General features: G+C 37.8%; 1 long non-coding RNA gene across 33 annotated transcripts in view; it reads right to left on the bottom strand.

The window, feature by feature from the left end:
* Positions 1 to 21,624, bottom strand: part of LOC145512531 (uncharacterized) — a 1,082,988-nt gene that overhangs the window by 769,210 nt on the left and 292,154 nt on the right. For 26 of the 33 annotated variants that reach the window (XR_014058616.1, XR_014058634.1, XR_014058638.1 and 23 more), the window contains one exon: positions 5,816 to 5,945. This is a non-coding gene — a long non-coding RNA (uncharacterized LOC145512531). Of the gene's footprint in view, positions 1 to 5,815; positions 5,946 to 12,075; positions 12,118 to 12,304; positions 12,365 to 21,624 lie in introns of all 33 variants that reach the window. The other 7 variants (XR_014058629.1, XR_014058600.1, XR_014058604.1 and 4 more) reach the window with 1 other exon arrangement.

Here is a 21,624-nt window from a genome sequence, read left to right as displayed (position 1 = left end):
ATGCCTCAGAGATATGGAGGGTTGGGTTCCAGAGTGTCGCAATCATGAAAATATCAAATAAAGTTAGTCACATGGTTTTTTGGTTTCCCAGTGCATGTAAAGGTTAAGATTACACTACATGCAGTCTCTTTGGTCTATTAAGTGTATAATAGCATTAGTGTGTAATGCATTTTTATGTCTAAAAAAAGTATGTATCTTAATTTTAAAAAATACTTTATTGTTAATAAATGCTAACCATCATCTGAGCCTTCAGCAAGCCATAATATTTTTGCTGGTGAAGGGTCTTGCCTCGATGTATATGGATGCTGATTGTTGCTGAAGTTTAGGGTGGCTATGACATTTTTTTTTATTTTGACCACACTCCATGGCTTGTGGGATCTCAGTTCCCTGATCAGGGACTGAACCCAGGACACAGACGTGAGAGCACCAAATCCTAACCAATAGACCACCAGGGAACCCCCAGGCAATTTCTTGGAATAAGACAACCATGAAGTTTGGCTGCATCGATTGACTCTTCCCTTCACAAACAGATTTCTCTGTAGCAGGCAATGTTATTTGATAGCATTTTACCTATGATAGAATTTCTTTCCAAATTGGAGTCAATCTTCTCAACTCTGCCACTGCTTTATCAACTAAGTTTATGGAACATTCTAAATTCTTTGTTGTCATTTCAAGAATCTTCATAGCATCTTCACCAGGAGTAGATTCCATCTCAAGAAACTACTCTCTTTGCTCATCCATTAGGAGCAACTCCTTATCCTTTAGTTTTATCATGAGACTGCAGCAATTCAGCCCCATCTTCAGGCTCCACTTATAATTCTCACTGTCTTGCTATTTCCAGGACATTGTAGTTCCTTCCTCTACTGAAGTCTTGAAGCCCTCAAAGTCATCCATGTGGATTGGAAACAACTTCTTCCAAACTCCTGTTAATGTTGATATTTGGACCTCTTTCCATGAATCACAAGTGTTCTTAATGGCTTCTAGAATGGTAAATCCTTTCCAGAAAGTTTTAAATTTCCTTTGTTCACATCCATCAGAAGAATTGTTATCTATGGCAGCTATGGCCTTACAAAATGTATTTCTTAAATAATGAGACTTGAAGGTCAAAATGATTCCTTGATCCATTGGCTAAAGAATGAATGTTGTATTGGCAGGCATGAAAACATTAATCTCTTGGTATATTTCCATCTCTTGGTATATTGGGTGACTAGGTGCATTGTCAATGAGCGGTAATATTTTGAAAGGAACCTTGTTTTCTGAGCAGTAAGTCTTCAAGAGTTGGGCTTAAAATATTCAGTAAATCATAATGTCAATAGTGTTAGTCGCTCAGTCATGTCAGACTCTTTGCAACTGCATGGACTGTAGCTTACCAGACTCTCTGTTCATGGAATTTTCCAGGCAAGAATACTAGAGCAGTTAGCCATTCTCTTCTCCAGGGGATCTTCCTGACCCAGATATTCCCAGTCCATGGATCAAAGCTGGGTCTCCCACACTGAGGGCAGATTCTTTACCATCTGAGTCACCAAAGAAGCCTAATGTCAATAGATGTGCTATCATCCAGGCTTTGTTATGTTTATAGAACAAAACCAGAGTAAATTGAGCATAATTCTTAAAGGCCCTGGGATTTACAGAAAGGTAAATGAATACTGGCTTCAACTTCCTCTGAAGCTTTGAAGCCAGGAATTGACTTCTCCTCTCTAGCTATCAAAGTCCTGAATATCATCTTCTTCTGATAGAAGGCTGTTTTGTGTACATTGGCAATGTGTTGTTTAGTATAGCCACTTTCATTAATTATCTCAGTTAGATGTTCTGGATAATTTGCTGCAGCTTCTGCATCAGCACTTTCTGCTTCATCCTGTAATTTTTTTCCACTGGAGATAATTGCTTTCTAATGTTATGCCGTTTTCAGCCATATATCAACATGAATCAGCCACAGGTATACATATGTATACATACATCCTGTACTTTTTTGTTGTGGAGAAATTTTCTTTCCTTAAACCTCATGAATCAACCTCTGTTAGCTTCAGAACTTTTCTTCTGAAGCTTCCTCACCTTTCTCGGCCTTCGTAAAATTGAAGGGAGTTACAGCCTTGCTGTGGATTAGATTTCGGCTTAAGGGAATGTTGTGGCTTGTCTGACCTTCTATCCAGACCATATCAGCAACAAGACTATCTTATTTTCTCATAATTCACATGTTCACTATAGAAGCAATTTTAATTTCCTGCAAGAACTTTTCCTTTGCATTCATAACTTGGCTTAAATGTTCGGTGCAAGAGGCCTAGCTTTCAGCCTATCTCGGTTTTTGACATGCTTTCCTCACTAAGCATAATGATTTCTAGCTTTAGATTTAAAGTGAGAGACATGTGACTCTTCCTTTTACCTGAATGCTTAAAGGGCATTGTAGGGTTATTAATGGGCCTAATTTCAATATTGTCGTGTCTCAGGAAATTGGGAGGCCTGAAGAGAGGGAAAGAGACAAGCAATGATGGCCAGTTGGTGGAGCAGTCAGAACACACACAACGTTTATTGATTAAGTTCACTGTCATATATGGACGTGGTTCATGGTACCTCAAAACAGCTACAACAATAACAGAGATCATGGATCACAGGTCTCCATAACCAATATAATAGTAATAAAAAGTGCGAAAATAGTGCAAGGATTAGCAAAATGTGACAGAGACACAAAGCGAGCAAATGCTACTAGGAAAATGGTGTCAACAGACACCAGACTTACTTGACACAGGGTTGCCACAATCAATTTGTAGAAAATGCAGTTATCTGTGAAGCACGATAAAATAAAATGCAATAAAATCATGTACACCTGTTTATTTATTCAGGATGCAGCAATGAGTAAAAGTCATCTCACAGAGTGCAAATGATTCCAACTGAGTCTGGGGCAGGTCTTGAACCTGTCTGAGGCTGTTTCTTTAACATGGAGACAATAAAACCCCTGCTCCCCCCCCAACTAATAGGCCTATGATGGGGATAAAAAGAGAAAACGGGGATATATTATAAACTGTAAAATGCTATGCAAATCAGGATTCTAAAATTCCTAACCCTTCTCAGCTGTTTTCCAATTTGAAGTCCATATGAACCTAGCAGTGAATGTTGCTTAGCTAAATGATCTCTCCTCTACAGTTTCTATCTCCAGAGCAGGCAGTATTCCCCATAAGTTCAGATCTTCCTGCTTGACAGGCTAATGTGCTGCTGCCATCCCCCTGATATTAGTCTAATTCTGATTTGAGGCTACAGAAGTGACAAGTGAAGCTATTTTAGAGGTGCCTGGGGTCGTAAAACATTTTGAAAATTATTTTGCTGTCGAAGTCACGTCAGAATAGATCTGCATGAAGATTCTGTGGTTCTGAACTGAACATGAGGTGCCTTTCTGCTTATGCTCTGGAGAGAGCTGGCATGATGAACAGTGCCATCATCAGTCACTTTGCTGAATACCAGAGAGGCCCACACTGGGCCCACAAAGCTAGGGCCCTGGGGATTTGTTCTGCAGCTCTGAGGAAGCTTTGCAGCCAAGAGTGCCTAGAGGATCCAGGAATAGGACATAAAAAGTCTCTTGCCACCAAAAGACACACTTCTTTAAGTGTCAGAAATGAATGTCTTTTTTCAACAGGAGAGATCCAGCAGCATCAAGGGGTGTTATCCATCTTGTACTTTCTCAAAGAATGATTGAGAAAACTTGTAAAAATCAGAATTGAAATTCTGTAGCTATTTATTCTTTTCTCTCTGTGCAATAAGCTGACCTTTCCTCTTTAAATAATGATAGTAATAAGTCCAATGAATATGGGAGGACATTGACCAAAAAAAAAAAAAAAGATAACTAACGATAGCTTTGAACTATGAGCTTTCAAATAGAGGAAGCCAGGAGGTATCATAGAGGTGTGTCACTTATGACCATAGATGGGAGGAGAGCATACAGAGAAAGCAGGAGGTGGGGCCAGAGTCTGTACTATAAACCTCATGCCCATGAAGTTAACAACTTCACTTTCATCTATATATCTTTACAGGGTAGGAGATGTATATATACAAAAGATAAGCTCCACCCCCAAAGTACCAAAATGACTGAAAAGACAAAGGTAATTTCTAAATATTGTCTTCTAAGCCTCACAAACCAGGTTGTGACATCCTTCAGGATTAGAGCCCTATGTTATCCACTTTCGTATCCATCACATCACCTGGTGCTCTATTCACAGAACATCATCCACAGGTGCATGTGGAATGAATGAGCAGATAACTATGAGGGAAAGAGGAGAAAGAAAGAGGAAGGAAATGAAGGAGATAGAAATGAACAAAGAAAAGACAAATTGCATAGAGAATAATTAGCACATAAAATTCATGGGTAACAATTAGAAAATAGGATAGCTTGTTCAGCTTAAATTGCTTGGCCAGTAAAAAGCAACAAGGTGAGTCAAGTGTTTCATCAAAGGAAGAGAAAATCACTGCAACATGTTCTTCTTCCTGTACTTGGTCTATCTTCCTCCCCAACTGTAGACCCTCTCTGGACACAAAGAAACAGAAACAAAAGTACCTTTCCAATAAAAATTCCTCTTGCATTTGATTAAACTATCTCAATGGCCTAGTTCCTGCAGCCTTCTATAGATCCATAATTCTAGAACACAGTGGCTGAGATTATTCTGCCTACTGCCATCACTTAATTCTACGCACAAAGGTCATTCAAACATAGCGCCACCATCACAGAAGTCTGCCCCACTAATGCACTAGAAGGATTCAAAGTGGTGTATCAGATTCAGCAGCTTTCAGACAAAGAATATTATTTTTAATGCACTGTGGAAAAGTAAGTGTCAATGGTGCTTTTGACCTTAATTATTTGCGATAATAACTAGCTGAATAGAACCACATGGTTCTCGGAGCTGAAAGAGCATATTTCCACAAACCTCCATCAAGTAACTATTATTGATGATTCAAAACTTTTTCAATAAATATTTCAGAATATGGTAGAATCATGGTGTCAGTAGGAGAAATGCTCAGAATGTCCTCCTGCATAGGGGCTATTATTTTTCCAGTTATACAAACGAAAGAGATTTTACCTCCTTCTCAGTAGCCTGATCTATTTATGTCACAAACCTCCACTCAAAGATTTAATAGCTAAGAAACTGTTACTCCATGTCTTCTCTCAAACACATGAACAATTCTTGCCCTCCATTTACCTCATGTATATCAGATTATATCTGCCCACCATCTTCAAAAGCTCTGTATCTAGGCCCTAGGGAAAAGCTGCATTTGAACAAGGATGGGTCTAGATCTGGTACAGACTAGAAGCTCTAAAGTTTCAATAAGTATAGACGAATTTTAAAATAGGGCCAGCCCTTCTTGTATAACTCATCTGACAAGTTGGGCTTACCACTGGGTTTCCAAAACTCAATCACAATAAACATCTGTCAAGTTGCTTATAGATGAAATCAGACAACTATTTTATAAAAGTAACAATATGGTAACAATAATAATAACAATACCTATTTTACCTGTAACTTGTGGCTATCTTCAGGCTCTTCAGTGATGAAAATAAATACAACAGAATTCAAACTAGAAACAATTTCTAGAAGACAAAGGCTTAGGTCAATTGTATTTTATCTCTGATGGATCCAGAATCCTTAAAAACAAAGGCTGGCTATTTTGTACTCTTCCGTTTAGCCATGCCATGCTTCAGTAAATAGTGAGTGCTCTATAATCCTCACTGACCATTAGTGCATAAAGAATGAAAAGTTTTGGCCAGGCTTTTCAGGAAAATTAAGAAATGAAGCCAAGTTACAAAAGGAGAGCTACCGAATCACACAGAGCCTACCTTCAGATTGGCTCTCTCACAGCTCCGCACTTCACTCCTACAGGCCTGATTCAGATGGAATTACCTCTGGCTGGGCAACTGCTCTTGCCTTCAAACAGCTTCCAGGAGAGTGAACCAAAATATGCTTCATCTACAAAACAAGTAAGTAGATACATAATCAGACTGACATCAAACCTCTTACCAGCCATCCTGAATGCTAAAAGACAAAGATACATTCAAAGTTGCACAAGATTCTGGACCTAAAATTCTATGACAATACTAAATAACACTCAAAGCACAGAGAAAAATATAAAAGTGTATTTGGAGTCTGTGCAGAATGTTGATAAACCAGCATTGTTCATGAACCTGACAAAAAATGAGCATGTACCACAAACACAAAATGAAGCTGAAACTGAAAAAGGGAAGACACAGGATTCCAAAAGAAAAAAGTTACCCCAAGAATGCAAGACACTTTGTGGAGCTAATAAGTTTGAAGTTGTAAGTAGATTAAAAGAATAACCAGCCCAGATACAATAGGGAGTCAATATGTGCTAGGAGGGTTTTCTTTGAGAAGAAAGTATTGCTTATGCAAAAAATGAGGTTGGATAATTTTGGTAACATGGTACAAAAAGTCACTTTTATTTCAACAACCACTGGGCAAAAAAATGCAATAAGATAATAAATTCATTTATTAAAAGTCAATAAAAAAGCAAAGACAGAAGAAAGAAGAGCTATCCAAAAAAGCCATTGTTTAAATATGAGTCATGTTCAAAATGAAGCAAAACTGTAATAAAAGCAAATACATTTGACTTTGACACTAGAAACATTCTTCCTCAAATGGCAGTAATGTTATAATGTTGGACATAAAAAGAAGGAAATGCAATCCAACACCTTTATTTGAATTTGCGGTGAATAATATGTACATAGCCATAAAAACAAATAATATTTATTGGTTTTCAGCCTTCAGTAAAAGCTAAAGACCAAGCTCATAATAATTATGGTTTCAGAAAGGAAGGTAAATGTTTCACCATGACTATGTAAAATTAAAAGAAGAGCTGCCAGAAATTGGGAAGTGAAAGTGCAAAAGAGGTAATAGAAGGAAGAGCAGGAATATAACTACATGTGTGTGTATATATATATATATACACACAGATATGTATATATATGAAATTAATCACAGGAGGGAGTAAAAAATAGCAGTGTATAAAAGCAGTTGGTTTGGGAGAGTGAAAATGAGGTTGAGGAATAATTAGGAGAAAAAATTTTGTTTTTCATTTCAAACTCACCTCTGCTTATAAAAACTAAACAATACATATATCAAATAATCATGTTGTACACCTTAAACAGGGAATTCCCTGGTTGCCTAGTATGAACTTGAGTAAACTCTGGGAGATGGTGAGGGATAGGGAGGCCTGGGGTCCATGGGGTCTCTAAGAGTCAGACATGACTGGACATGAACAACAACAACACCTTAAATAGGTGCAATTTATCAATTATACTTCAATAAAGCTGGAAAAATAAATGAACAAATATACATTGCATATTTCTTTTTTTTTCTTTTTTTTTCTTTTTTTGTTTTGCATATTTCTTTTAAATAAATGATTTAAATAACATATATTAACATGGAAAGAAAAAGCACAGCATGACCTCAAATATATGTTTATGCTGGGTGTGCACACGCTTAAGAAAAAGTCCCAAAAGATAAACGCCAACTCATTCCTGAATGTACATATAGAAAATGGATTACTTGTGATTTGTCACTCCCTTCTTTACATCTTTAAAGACTGACTTTTTTTTTTTACAATGAGCACATATCTTAAAAATAGAAAAAAAATTTTACTCTCAAAATTAAATTTTAAAACTGTTCTTAATCCTATAATTAGTCAATATTAAAATACCAATATACTGCTTCTAGATTTTTTAATATTTTAAAATATTTTTAATATTTGAATATATTATTTAGGTGGAATCATCACACTATATATTAACATTTTACATAAATGGGATTATACAGAACATAACATTATTTAAACTATTCACCATGCATTTATTTACAACACATTCATGCCTCCATGTATCACCCACTGCACAAACTAGCCAGAATGTTCTTTTGCCCAACATGTCTGCTTTACCCAGAGGAGAAGATACTGAAGCCAAGAACCATGTTTTAATAACCCTGTAATCCCAATTTCTTGCACATCAAAGACATGTAGTGTGAATCGATCAATCTGAGAAAAAGTTCACTATACTTTCCTGCTGTGTGCATAGTTATCAAACATTTCCCTTCACAAACACTGCATTTGTGCACACAACAAAAGAAGCAGGGCAGCTATTTAACAACACAAGTCCCTGATGTTTCATCTTCCCTTTCTGATCACCTGGACAGCTAAAAGGGCTTTTCTTTCCTGCTTGATCATTCCACCTTTGCTAAAAGGTAACTTTCCAGCAGAAGGGCTCTTGTGGGTGTTAAAGGAGGCTCCAGCAGAGGGACAGCCCTTCCCAACAAAGATCTCTGAGATTGTGGGAGAGTCTCTTTCCAAGAAGAGGTCCCCCTCCCTTCTGCTGTCAGGGCTCCATTGTTTGAGATTCATTCTACAATGTTCCTCATTTCCACAATGAGGTAACAGATCAGACCACCAATTTTAGTGAATGCTCACTCCCCAAATGCCTGCCCTCCTGACAGCAGCAGAGCAGACAGGCTCCGTACTAGGCTCCCCGGAGTGAGAACTACATCAGAAGGAAAGAGCTCAGAGCAGACAGGAAAGAAAAGAACGTAGGAAGGAAACAATGTCAGACTTCACAGCTTCTTCTACAGTAATCTGTCAAATGACTCCAAAACTGTACCAACTTTCCTATTAAAATCAAAAACACTTCATGGTTCTTTGGTTATAAAGCAAATTAGCACTAAATTTCCTACCCAGTTCTCAAGACTACTCGGAAAAGAATATGGGGCATTTTTAAAATATTAAAAGAAACTGCCTATTTTAACTCTGATTTCAGAAACTGCACTTGAGGCAATGATAATTTTAAAGGCGGTCACAATATTTATAAGTCAACATTTTACTGAAATGCAAACTTGGAGATCAATGCACAACCTACCAAAATAGAGCTTCACAAACTGAAAACCATTCTTTCCAGATAAGGAAGAAAACACTACCAGCATTTCAGAAGCTACCATTTCATGACCCTGTCCAGCCAAAGGTAGATACCACGCTGAAAATTTATCACTATAGATCAGTTTTACTTGGTTTTGAAAATTATGTAAATAAAATCATATAGAAAAGTACTCTGTAAATAGTAGCTATCACGGCATCATGAGTATGAAAACATTTTGCTAAATCAGGAAGAAATAAGGACTTATACCCCCATCCCAAGTAAACTCTAAATAAACTTTATGAGTAATGATCGAACTTGCATTCATCCACCTTGAAGATGGAAAAAATGGGACTCAAAGAGAAGTTACGTAACAAACAAAGATCACATCCTCAGCTGAGTAAGTAGCTAAACTGTGGCGTGGACCTAGATGGTCTCACTCCAAAACAGATACTCTTTTCTCTATATCACATGGCCAGATGAATAAGTATGATATTACACTTCTAAAAATCACCACCCCACTTAGGGTTCAAAAAATTTAGGATACTGTGTTGAGCAAATACTTGGTTGTCTTTCTTTGGAATGTGTCATCTATTGGTGGCATCACAAGGCAAGATCTTGACTGGCATGTGTGCAAACTGGCATACAGGTGTAGGTCACCTTTATATTATACATTTTCTCCTATAATAAGAGTTTCGAGTCATTGGGATATAACCAAGAAATTATTTTATTTCTTATCATCACTCTTTTCAAGTTCACCATTATTGAGTTTTCCCTCCCCAGTGCTTAAGGACATTGAGGCAGAAATCCAGTTTTCTAGGTACTTATAAAAACCCAGGGAAGCCTGGCGTGCTGCAGCCCATGGGATCGCAAAGAGTTGGACATGACTAAGTGACTGAACAACAATAATAAAAACCCAGTCTAGTTAATATTTCAATCTCATATTTAATTCAAAACTAACTACTTCTTATATCACAGACTAGATTAGTGGTTCAAGGAGCCTAATAGGGAGAGGAGGGCATGATTTGCTTCTATATTCTTCCTTCTCCACCATGTCCCTGAATTGCACAATGGGGAAACGTGGTGCACTTCTGGTAACACCTTTCCCTTCTTTCCCCTTGATCTCAGTCCTTAAGGTTGAGTCCTAGAAGGAGAAATAAAGGAGGCAAAAAGATTCTTATGTAATGGGTCACCTGTCAGCAATGAGGAGGCATCGCTGGTCTCCCTCTGATGCAGTCTGGTTCTATGAAATGATGATGGCCCATGCCAATATAGTGGCATATGCCAATGTGGGGTTCACATAAATCAGGGTTCTCAACAGCAGCACTACTTCAATTTTGACTTGGATACTTCATTGTTGTATAGCCTGCCCTCTACCTTGTTAGATGTTTAGCAGCATCTTTGGCCTCTACCCATTAGATACAATAGTGCTTCCTCTCAATTGTTATGACTAAAATTTCTAATTGTACCCCGGAGGATCAATTTACTCTTGTTGAGAATCATTAACAAAGATAGTATGTGTATGATTTAAGCAGCCCAACCAATGATGCTTACCTTCAAATCCTTCCCTCGGTTGTGCTATCCACTAGCTTGCTTAAATGTCACCTGATATCTGATGTATCCTTTAACCTCTATAGTCCTTTATGTGTAGTCATGCTAACAGTTGTGGTTCTCTTTTGATCTTTCCCAAACAGATGAAAGTTAAGTAAAAATGCAGTCTTTAGAAATTCCAAACAAGAAGGCAACTTCCTCTGTATTCATGTGTGCTTAGTTGCTCAGTCGACTCTTTACAACCCCATGAGCTATAGCCTGCCAGGCTCCTCTGCCCATGAGGATTCTTCAGACAAGAATACTGGAGTGGGTTGCCATGCCCTTGTCCTTTTGCCATGGCTCTGGGTTGGCCCACAATTTTCGCACTAAAGCCCTGATACCTATGTCATACAGAATATGACTGTATTTAGATATAGGGTATTTAAAGAGATAAATTAAGTTAAAAGGAGGTCATTAGGGTGGGCCCCAATCTAGTGAGACTGATGTCCTTGTAAGAAGAGGAAATTTGGAAACAGGTACAGTACAGAGAAAAGGCCATGTGAAGACACAGGAAGAAGACAGCCATCCACAGGTCAGTAAGAGTGACCTCAGAAGAAATACGCCCTGCCAACGCTTAATCTCAACTTTCAGCCTCTAGAAACTATGAGACAATAAATTTCCATTGTGTAAGCCACCCAATCTGTATTACTCTGTTATGACAGTGCTAGGGAAGTAATGCACACAGTCTTATTCTTATAACTTGGGCTGAGGAGACGGCTGAATAAGAAGGGCAGGTTGCTTCTTATTAAGTCCTGGAGAGGTTTCTAGCCCAGTGTTGGGTGTCTCCATTTAAATAAGGGGTACTTGGACCCTCTTCAACACTGAGCCATATTACCAATTCTGGAGCAACAGAAAAAAATCCCACTCACTGACATGTTACATATGCATCTATTTGGATTTTAACAGCACCCAGAAAAAAGCCAGACTTTCAACACTACAAAGAGAAAAATAGCTCCTCTGTTGTCCACTGCTGTCATACATCTCATCTGTGTGAAACTGGGTGAAGGTTCTATGATGCAGTGACATGTCTGCTTGGTGATTTTATGGATGATATACCAGAAACATGGCCAACTTGTGGAATTATCTATTTGCATTGCTGGTTGGGAAATTGTTTACAAACACTGGTCAAGGTCTGGATGGCATTCTTCTAAGCCAACATAAATCACTACCTGAGTGCTCTGAATGATTCTAGGACAGGAAATGATCTTGGCAATCACCTAACCTAACCCCTCATTTGATGTTTCAATGACTTCTTTTCACCTATGACCGTGTTAGCTTATAGACAAAGCAGAATGCTTAAGCAATATAATTATGCTAGGATTCCATATGCATAAGCCCTATCTGGAGGGTGAATGAAGCCTTATGCATATTCATACCTAAAATCCTATTTTTAAAGAAGCTGGTCTTCAAGATTCCCAGCTGAAAAGGAAAATACTGTTGACATTCCTGGCCACTTCCCTCAGCATTTTGCTGGTCTATACTTCATCATATGACTGGGATCAATGAGGTGTGAATAGTACATAGAGTAAAAAGACGACATTACAAAAATCTGGTTGATCAATCTTAGCCTGGAACAAACACTTAACTGGATATTTTACCTTGGGCAAGTTCACTGGCAAGTTGATTTTCAGTTTCTTCATCTTAAAACAAGGAGATAAAAGTAGACTTATAAATGTTGCTTTAAGTTTTAAAATTCCTCAAATCTCACTATAGGTAGATGGAGAATATACTCTCCATCCTATCCTTTCCTGCTCATATAATGTTAACTGCATCCTTCTGATAAATTTCTTTATATTACCTAACTCTCTACTATGATCTTACGCAGACCTTTCCTCTCCAGGTGATCCTTTGAAATATCCTTGAAGCTGCAGCCAACTGTCACAGGGCCTGCAAGGGGGTCGGGTAATATGTTAGTTTTCTCCCAATGTAACAAACTGCCACAAACACAATCACTAAAAACAACACAAATCTATTATCTCACAGCTGTACAGTTCAGAAGTATGAGCTAGCTCAACTGCTTTTTCTCATCAAGGTTTCACAAGGCCAAAATCAAGATATTGGCTAGTTCACACCCTTACTGACAATGCAAAGATTTTTTTTCCTTGTAACTTAACACATCAGTTCAGTTCAGTCGCTCAGTCATGTCTGACTCTTTGCGACCCCATGAACCGCAGCATGCCAGGCCTCCCTGTCCATCACCAGCTCCCAGAGTTTACCCAAACTCATGTCCATTGAGTCAGTGATGCCATCCAACCACCTCATCCTCTGTCGTCCCCTTCTCCTCCTGCCCCTAATCCTTCCCAGCATCAGGGTCTTTTCCAATGAGTCAGCTCTTCGCATGAGGTGGCCAAAGTATTGGAGTTTCAGCTTCAGCATCAGATATTCCAATGAACACTCAGGACTGATCTCCTTTAGGATGGAGTGGTTGGATCACCTTGCAGTCCAAGGGACTCTCAAGAGTCTTCTCCAACACCACAGTTCAAAAGCATCAATTCTTTGGTGCTCAGCTTACTTCATGGTCCAACTCTCACATCCATACATGACTACTGAAAAAACCATAGCCTTGACTAGATGGACCTTTGTTGACAAAGTAATGTCTCTGCTTTTTAATATGCTATCTAGGTTGGTCATAACTTTCCTTCCAAGGAGTAAGCGTCTTTTAATTTCATGGCTGCAATCACCATCTGCAGTGATTTTGGAGCCCAAAGAAATAAAGTCTGACACTTAACACATGGGTTCTAGGAATTAAGGCATGGACATTTGGGGGAGCCACAATTCTCCTTATGTGGTGAGAATGAAAAGGTTATTGGAGGCACAGAAACAACTTTCTCCATAGTACTGATCTGCCTAGGGGTTTTTCTTTTCTTTAATTCAACCAGACACTTAAAATATTAACTCATATATAATGTGCATTATTACATGCATGGTACTTTACTTGTATTTAAATGTATTAACTCATTTAATCCTCATAAAGTTGTGTGCAGTAAATCCTATTGTTATCCCATCTGACACTGGAGGCAACTGAGGCTCAAATCTTAAATACCTTGTCCACACAGTTTGTTAAGTAGAAGAGCCACGAGTTCAGCCCAGTTTCTGTGACTCCCAGAATTATATCCCTTGACATTTATAGTTGAGAAGTCAGAGGCTTACAGAACTCTTTCAACTTCCCCAAAGACACGTAGATGGTGAATGGAAGTGTCCAGAATGAAATCAGATCCACACAAGTCTGTATATCCACCTCTACTGGTCTGGTGGCCCACATGTGCCCAACGCCCTACAGTCAGAGTTGATCTAACCATATATGTGTCGTTACTTCACTAGCTTTTATTAGTCTTTTCTCCACATCTCTGGAAGTACAGGTTCTTTCGTGGCCAAAGCAGCTTTTAAAATATCGGCACATTTTTTAATACTATAAATGGTTATAATTCATAATGCTAAAATATAAGTTTGATAGAACTAGGATTTGGAGCTTGGACCCCCCTAATCAACTTCCAGCACAGTAGGTAGGAAAGAGGGTAGCTACCTGGGCCAAAAGGAAGTGGAAGAAGGCTAACTTACCAAGAACTGTGCATGAATGACTAGAGTCTGTAATATTCACTCTCTGTTTTATCTGTTTGTTGCTCAAGCATGTAAATATGCAGGTGGTCCTAAAACTGCTATAGCCCACTGTGTAACTGATGATACACAACACTAAAGGTTTATTCATGTTCCCAGGGCTGGATATTAACACGGAGAACAATTAATAGCTCTTTTCATAATTCATTGATTGGGCATTTTGAAATTTTACTGAAGTTTCTTCCAAGTATGGATGTTGAGATCATGGTCAATTCTGTGAAGAGTACGATTTCAGACAAATTTAGAAAGCTCAGGAAGTTACTGTGTAAGACTCACTTATTCAACACCTTTAAAGAATAAAATATTGGCATAAATTAAGAGTTCACAATTAATATTTGACATAAATTAAGTATTTGTGATTATTCTCATATAATCAAAAAATAATCTTTACATATATTTTTCTCATATAATCACCCAAAGCAATTCTTTTGAGATAGGTGTTATTATGTCCAACATATACATGAAACTAAGGTCTAGAAAGTGATAAATAGCTTACCTCAAATCAGACAATGGAAGAGGCAGAATCCAGGATTCCAAACCACATCTCTTTGATGCCAGAGCCCACACCCTAGTACCTTCATTGATGCTTAATCAATATCTTCTTCAAAGCCAAAAATTTTAAACAAGTTTCAAATTTTTTTTAAATATCAAACTCCTATCTTTTGAAGCAACAGCTCTCAAACATAATTTAACAATTGTAGTAACAGATCTAAAGGTGTGAATAACAGTCTTCTGTTTACTTCTAGGTTTGTTTTCTAGTAGAGATTGCTAAAAATTTGACCACTTCATAAAATGGAATGCTTCTGCATATTAAAGACTTTAAATACTTCTATTTTAAATCACTTAACGTTCATATCCTTCTTTGCACTCAGTCACCCAATCATGTCTTGACTCTTTGCAGTCTCATGGACTGCCAGCCAGGCTCCTCTGTCTATGGAATTTTCTGGGCAACAATACTGGAGCAAAGGGATCTTCCTTCTTGCATCTCTCATATTGGCAGATGGGTTCTTTGCCCCTAGTGCCACCTGGGAAACCCATCCTTCTTTACCTAATCTTTTCAAAATGTCTTATCATATTCTTTTTAATTTGCCAAACAGAACTAAGATTCACTGCAACCAAACATGCCAGGAGGTCAGACAGAGAAATTTAATGAAGAAATATGGTTTAGTCAAACTTTAACTGCTCCAAAAAATAAGGTGTGACAAACTATTAATTATAAAATGCTGATATCATTGCTCTATTATATCTAGAGTGAAGGCATAGGGATAAAGTTAAATAGTATACTTCAAATTAGCTACGTCAGCAGGAACTAAGAGATTTGTCCAAAGTCTAGTTACCTGAGACATTCTGTTTATTCATATGTATACACAAATGTGTATGTGTTCTGGTTTTATAATAGAATCTGCTTAGCAAAGATTTCTCTCTCAATTTACCACTAAAACACCTTTTTAAAGTAGAAAAATATAAAGATCTGATGAGTGCATCAAAATTAAAATGGAGCTTTAGACTACTGGCAGAATCTTAGAAGACATTTCACTTATTAACAGCAATGAATGGAAAATTTCCAATGGGAGCTGACCTAGACGGGTAGAAGTAAAGTCAACTTGCAGGAAGTGGAGGAGGCTTTATTTCTTTCCCATAGTCTATCTGGCTTAGAATCCCAAAACCCAGATACACCAGGATATGAATGGATTGTTGTTAGTCTGCTCAAATGATGGGCTTTGAGGCTAGTGTACTGTTATTCCTTCCCCATCATCAGCAAAAGTCTCTGCTGTAGCCATTCAGTATTTGTTATTCCTCTGAAACAAGACAGAAGTTAAGGGAAGATCAGAAGGTTAGGCCCAAAGAGGGGAAGAGGAGGTCCCAGCATGAAGGGCTGGGTCAGACAGAGCACAAGGGAAGACAACAAAATCTAAGGCTTGCTGGAGAAAGGGGAGGAGATGAGATGGAAGATCTGAGAATGGACTAGACAGCTTTTAACCATAAGTAACCAGAAAGCTATGGAAGTTCTCCAAGACTGCACCCAGGGGTAGAAAAAAGAAACTCGGACAATGCATTAATGAGCAAAACACAAATCTATCATATGTATCTATCCACTAAACTGACACTTTCCAATTAATCGGTTTTTCCTTTCAAGAAGGAAAAAAATTTTGCCTCCCATTCACCTTCTCGGAAGAGGGGGAGATATGGTGGAATAAAGTTGTGGCCTCATGAAAACGGAGTACAAGAAAAAAAGCTAACCCAGGAAACAAAGTTCATAGCAACTGCTTTAAAATTAACTTTAAAATTCAGTATTCAATAAATAATATGATTAAGGAATTGGATAAGTTTGGCAACATAGTAAAGAAATGAGCACATCAAGGCAATTAGAAATTCTAGGTAATACAGAGTACACTCAAGAAAGTTACAGGATACATATGCTGCAGTCAAAAACACATGACACAATTTTGAGCAAGTAATAGTAGATAAGAATTCATTTGACCTTCTGAGGAATTTTCTCCTTCAAGCAACACTGTTTCAGTGGCATAGGGTGTCATCTCTTTCTCTAGGAACGGAATTATGCTAACTGGTTCCAAACTGCAAAATATTTACATAATCATAATATTGGAAATACTATTTAGTGGTTTTCAATGTACAGAATTAACCTAGAGAGAAATTACAGACACACTTAATTATAGACACACATTGTAAAATCTGACAATGGAAAAGCACTGGCTTACCTGACAGAATTAGAGATATGTGATAGAGAATGGAGGGGCTGAAATATTTTGGTCTTAAGAAGTGGGGGATTATTGTGTCAATTATAGCTCAGTAAAGCTGGAAAAAAAGTGGAAGATTCAAAGGAATTCTAAATGTGGTGGATTAAAAGACAAAATAAATTACTTTACAACAGTACCCCATAAAATAATATAAAATGTAATTAATAAAACAATATATAAATTGAAAAACACAGAATAGTATCAAAAATTGGAAGGAGACAGAAAACATAGGGGGAGATGGTATAAATAAGAAAAATTCTTCATCTGTGGCATGGTTAGTGCATTAAAGCATTACTTTAATGTAGAGTTTTAATCTCATCTTAGCAATATGCAATAAGCATTATTAAGTTGGAAATTTAAGTTGCTTTTAGCATGTCACAGCTCTAAATAATGCTGTGATGAAAATCTTTGGACATAAGTATGTGTATCATTTTATTATTTCTTCAGGATTTTTTTTTAGAAATTATCAAACCAAAGGAATATGACCTTCATGGTCATGTTACCAACTGAGAGATAATTATATTTATACCTGGATATGGCTACTATGGAAAGACCAAAGACCATTTTTTTATGCTTTTTAAAAATTTTTTTTTTAATTTTGAGATATTTTACTCACATGCAGCTATAGGAAATAACAAAGAGATTTCCCACATCCTTTACCCAGTTTCCCTCAGTGGTAATACATTGCAAAACTACAGGACAATATCAAAACCAAACTATTAACACTGATACAATTTACTGATATTCAGTTTTAGTTGCACTCCCTGCATACGTGTGTGTGTGTATGTGTGTATGTGTGTGTATGTGTGTCGACTCAGTTTCATGTAATTTTATCATAGATGTAGGTTCAGGGAACCACCACCACTGTTAAGACACAGAATGTTCCACCACCACAACGATTTCTCGTGTTGCCCTTTATATAATTACACTCACCTCCCTCCCTCTTTCCTTTTGCCTAACCCCTGACAACCACTAATTTGTTCCCTGTTGCTATCATGCTGCCACCCCTGGTGGCTCAATCAGTAAAGAATCTGCCCACAATGTGGGAGACCCAAGTTCAATCCCTGCGTCGGGAAGATTCCCTGGAGGAGGAAATGGCAACCCACTCCAGTATTCTTGCCTGGAGAATCCCAAGATAGAGGAGCTTGGAGGGCTACAGTCCATAGGGTTGCAAAGAGTCAGACGTGACTGAAGCAACTTAGCATGCACAAAACAATTGTTATTATGTTGCCATGTCAAAAATGTTATATAAATACAATCATATAGTATTTAACCTCTTGGGATTGGCTTTTTACACTCAGCATAATCCACGTGGAGATCTATCCAAGTTGTTGCATCAACTGTTTTCTCCTTATCCCTGAATAATATTCCATGATACAGCTATAAATCAGTTTATTTAACCACTAACCCACTGACTAAGAGCCAATACGAAACACTTACTAGAGTGTTTGAACCCGTCCACTTCGTGGAAAAAGATTTGTCAACCTACCTAAAGACATTTACTTTGGCCAGGTAAAAGAAAAGATAATTCACCGTAAGTTCAAAAGAATGGAAGGAGTTAGAAACTGCTAAAGCATTTGTTGAATGTTTATCATTTAGCTTTCAAAGTAACCCTAGACTTGATATTATACCCATTATACTATTAATAAAAGCAAGGCTCACAAAGTTTAAATGAATTCCCATAGCTACTAATTAGTTGATCTATGATTGAAATCTAAGTTTTTCCCACCTTAAATCTATTCTGTCTGGTCTCCATTATACCACACTGACTATGATGTCACAAGAAGACACCAATAGGACACCCTGGATAAGAGACAGCACCCATCTTGGACGAGTAGTGAAGTCAACACAAGTGAGCTGGGAGAACAAAAATTCGATTGCCTTCCTGCCCGGTTATCTTGACCACTGTGATTTTTCTGTCCCCAGATTCTTTTGCTTAACCTCCTTGAAACCCAGATTATATGCCCAAAGTTCTCCTACTCCTAAAAAGGCAAAAAACACAAATCAAAAAAAGAAAAACTTAACCAGAATACAATGAATAAAGATGTTAGAATCAAAGGGGGGTTATTGTGGCAAATATGGTAGACCAAAGAAATCTCTGCTAACTCATGCTCCTGGAAGGAATTAAGTACTTGAGGATAAAATAGTCACCCTTCTTCTATTCCTCCCATGTGTTGCCATGGTAGTGCTCCATAATTTTTTTGTCACAAGCATCCAGATAAATCACTGAAACCACTATCTCTTCCTTCAAATTGGTTTCAAATGACACCAGAGCACTGAGTTGGGGTCGCAGGGCTGTCCCTCTGCTAGCTTCTTCTGTGTGGCCATACCGCCACCCACTCTCGGAGGAGACTGCATCTTGCTTACTAGACAGAGATAAATTCCTTGCTGGCATGCTCATCAGACACTAAGCCAGACCCATCTCTTTCCCCCTCTCCTTTCCTCCCTCACTCCGGTTATTTATAGAGATCACAGGTGAATCGGGGGAAATTATTACAGAGCAATGACTGCTGAAAGGCTGGAAGCTAAGGAAGATGGATTATCATGGCTCTGACATGATTTGTATGGGTTGCCAAAATTAAGCTGTTCGCTTTAGAGTGACCACCTTCCTCCCGCCCTGGGCTTCGCAGCTGCCCTGGTGATAACCTTCATCTGCACTTGTGAGCCCAGAAAGCTGAGCACGTTTCCCATTACCTTTCAAGCGAGTGTGTAGGGTTCTTCTGGCCCCTTAGTAATAGCAGGGCTGCGAGTGAACAGAGTGATAAACACCTACTGTGAGGGATGTAGCATGAACAGATCTCATCACCTGCCATTAGCTCCCAATGAATAATGCAACACCTTCTCCGTGGCAGGTGTCAGGGGTGGGAGAGAGAATTGCTCCCGTGAATGCTCTGGTGAGCATTTCAGCACAAAGTAAGAGATGAGAGCAACAGATACATGTGACAAAATTACACAAGCTATTGTGTCTTAAAAGAAAGGGGAACTTTTTACTTTCACAAATACCTGACAGGTTTTCTTTCTTTCTTTCTCTACCCTTATAGTTAGGGTAGGGTAATGCTGCCCTTTCTTAAATTTTTACCCTTCTAATATGGATCCCTTGCAAAGGGATAGTTTCTCTTTGATTGCATTGCTCAGATAATAGCACATTTCTCTGTCAGTTCCAATACTTTCTATGCTTTGTATATCTTTGTCTTGATTTGCATAGGTGATCCTCTGTTGAATTTTTATTAAACCTTATAGGTTTGTGTTAAATAGACATATCAAATATGAGCAAATGCAATCATTTCTGCATACATTTATACCCCCATGTACATACACACACACACACACATTAAAAGTGGTAATTTTGGGCCCAAGGAATGGATAGCTAACAGGTTTGTTGCCTTTGAGAATCTGTCCAAAGGGAATAATATAGTATCAGACCAGCAGAATCTAAGACAAAAATGGGATCCATTATCGGTTAATCACAGCACACAAATTCATCTATCTGAGAGGCACAAATTGAGATAATTTGTAGCCTCAGAGCCCAACATGGGGAAAACTTCTGACTAAATTTGGTCAACTTTGCTCAAGACTAGCACAATTTCAGAGCATCAGAAATAGTTTTGCCCTTTTTGCCAGCTGTGATATAACTTCCAATATGACCAGACATGAGAATTAAATTCCAGGGACTAATTAACCATGACCCTTACCCCTAAATTCCACATTTTCTAAGGCTAAAATGCCAAATCTTCTTGTTGTATTGACCTTCACCATTTTAAGTGAGAAGGAACATTTTTTTAAAGTCCTCTGGGACTAGTATTTTGCTGGAGAATTTTTAAATGTGGTGCACACCACTACCACTAAAATAGTCACTGAAGAACACATAGCAACAAACTGTTGCCTACACCTAATTCTGTATCTGCCCTTATCAGTGAAGCAAATGAAGCCCCCAGACTTCCCCTGCCACTGACACGGTAAGGAAGGGGAAAGGTCTGGGACAAACAGCAGCACCATGGGAAATTAAAGCAAACCTTGCCTTTGACTCTGATAGCCTTTTTTCTCTTCAGAGTAGAAGAGAATAGTGCCACTTTGAGGTTTCATATAAAATTATAAATCTAGGATTTTCATATTACTTCCCCTCTATAACTTATTTTGGGTATTGACACATAATCAAAAAACTATTTCTTGGGGTGAAATAGTTACCACTTAAACGTTTGGGAAAAAGAAATAATAAATCACCTAGTAATCTCCTAAGAGTAGGGTTTCAAATACAGAAATTCTAAGCTCTATATGGATTCCACGAAGGAAACTAACAACAAAAATTAAGGTTTTGGTATGTAAAGTAATATATTATATACTATAAGACTTCAAAGACTGTAGAAAAATAAAGATAACAAAATAAAAATTATTTTGTGTTCATTCACCTGTTGATATTTTAGTGCATATCATTTTGAATTTATATATATGTGTGTGTGTGTTTGTGTGTGTATACACACACAGTCTTTTAAAAATAATTACACTATGAAAAATACTTTCATCATATCTCTCTTAATTCACTGGGGAATACCTTTCCTTTTCAATAATTATGGGTATGCATCATTTTTAAACTCAGTTTATTTAAATTAAAAAATGAAAATAAATAGTTCACCCACTTCTCCCACCACCAACCCCTTAACTCTGGCAACCACCAATCTGTTCTCTGTATCTATAAGCTTGATTATCTAATTACTTTTTTAAATTTCACATATAAGAGAGATCATATAGCATTTACCTTTCTCTCTAATGCTCACT

The sequence above is a fragment of the Giraffa tippelskirchi genome, chromosome 1 (genome assembly GCF_054371585.1).
Source record: "Giraffa tippelskirchi isolate mGirTip1 chromosome 1, T2T-mGirTip1v1.2.pri, whole genome shotgun sequence".
Classification (NCBI taxonomy): Eukaryota; Metazoa; Chordata; class Mammalia; order Artiodactyla; family Giraffidae; genus Giraffa; species Giraffa tippelskirchi.
Note: the sequence above shows the minus strand (reverse complement) of the source record. Positions and strands in the feature narration are given on the sequence as shown.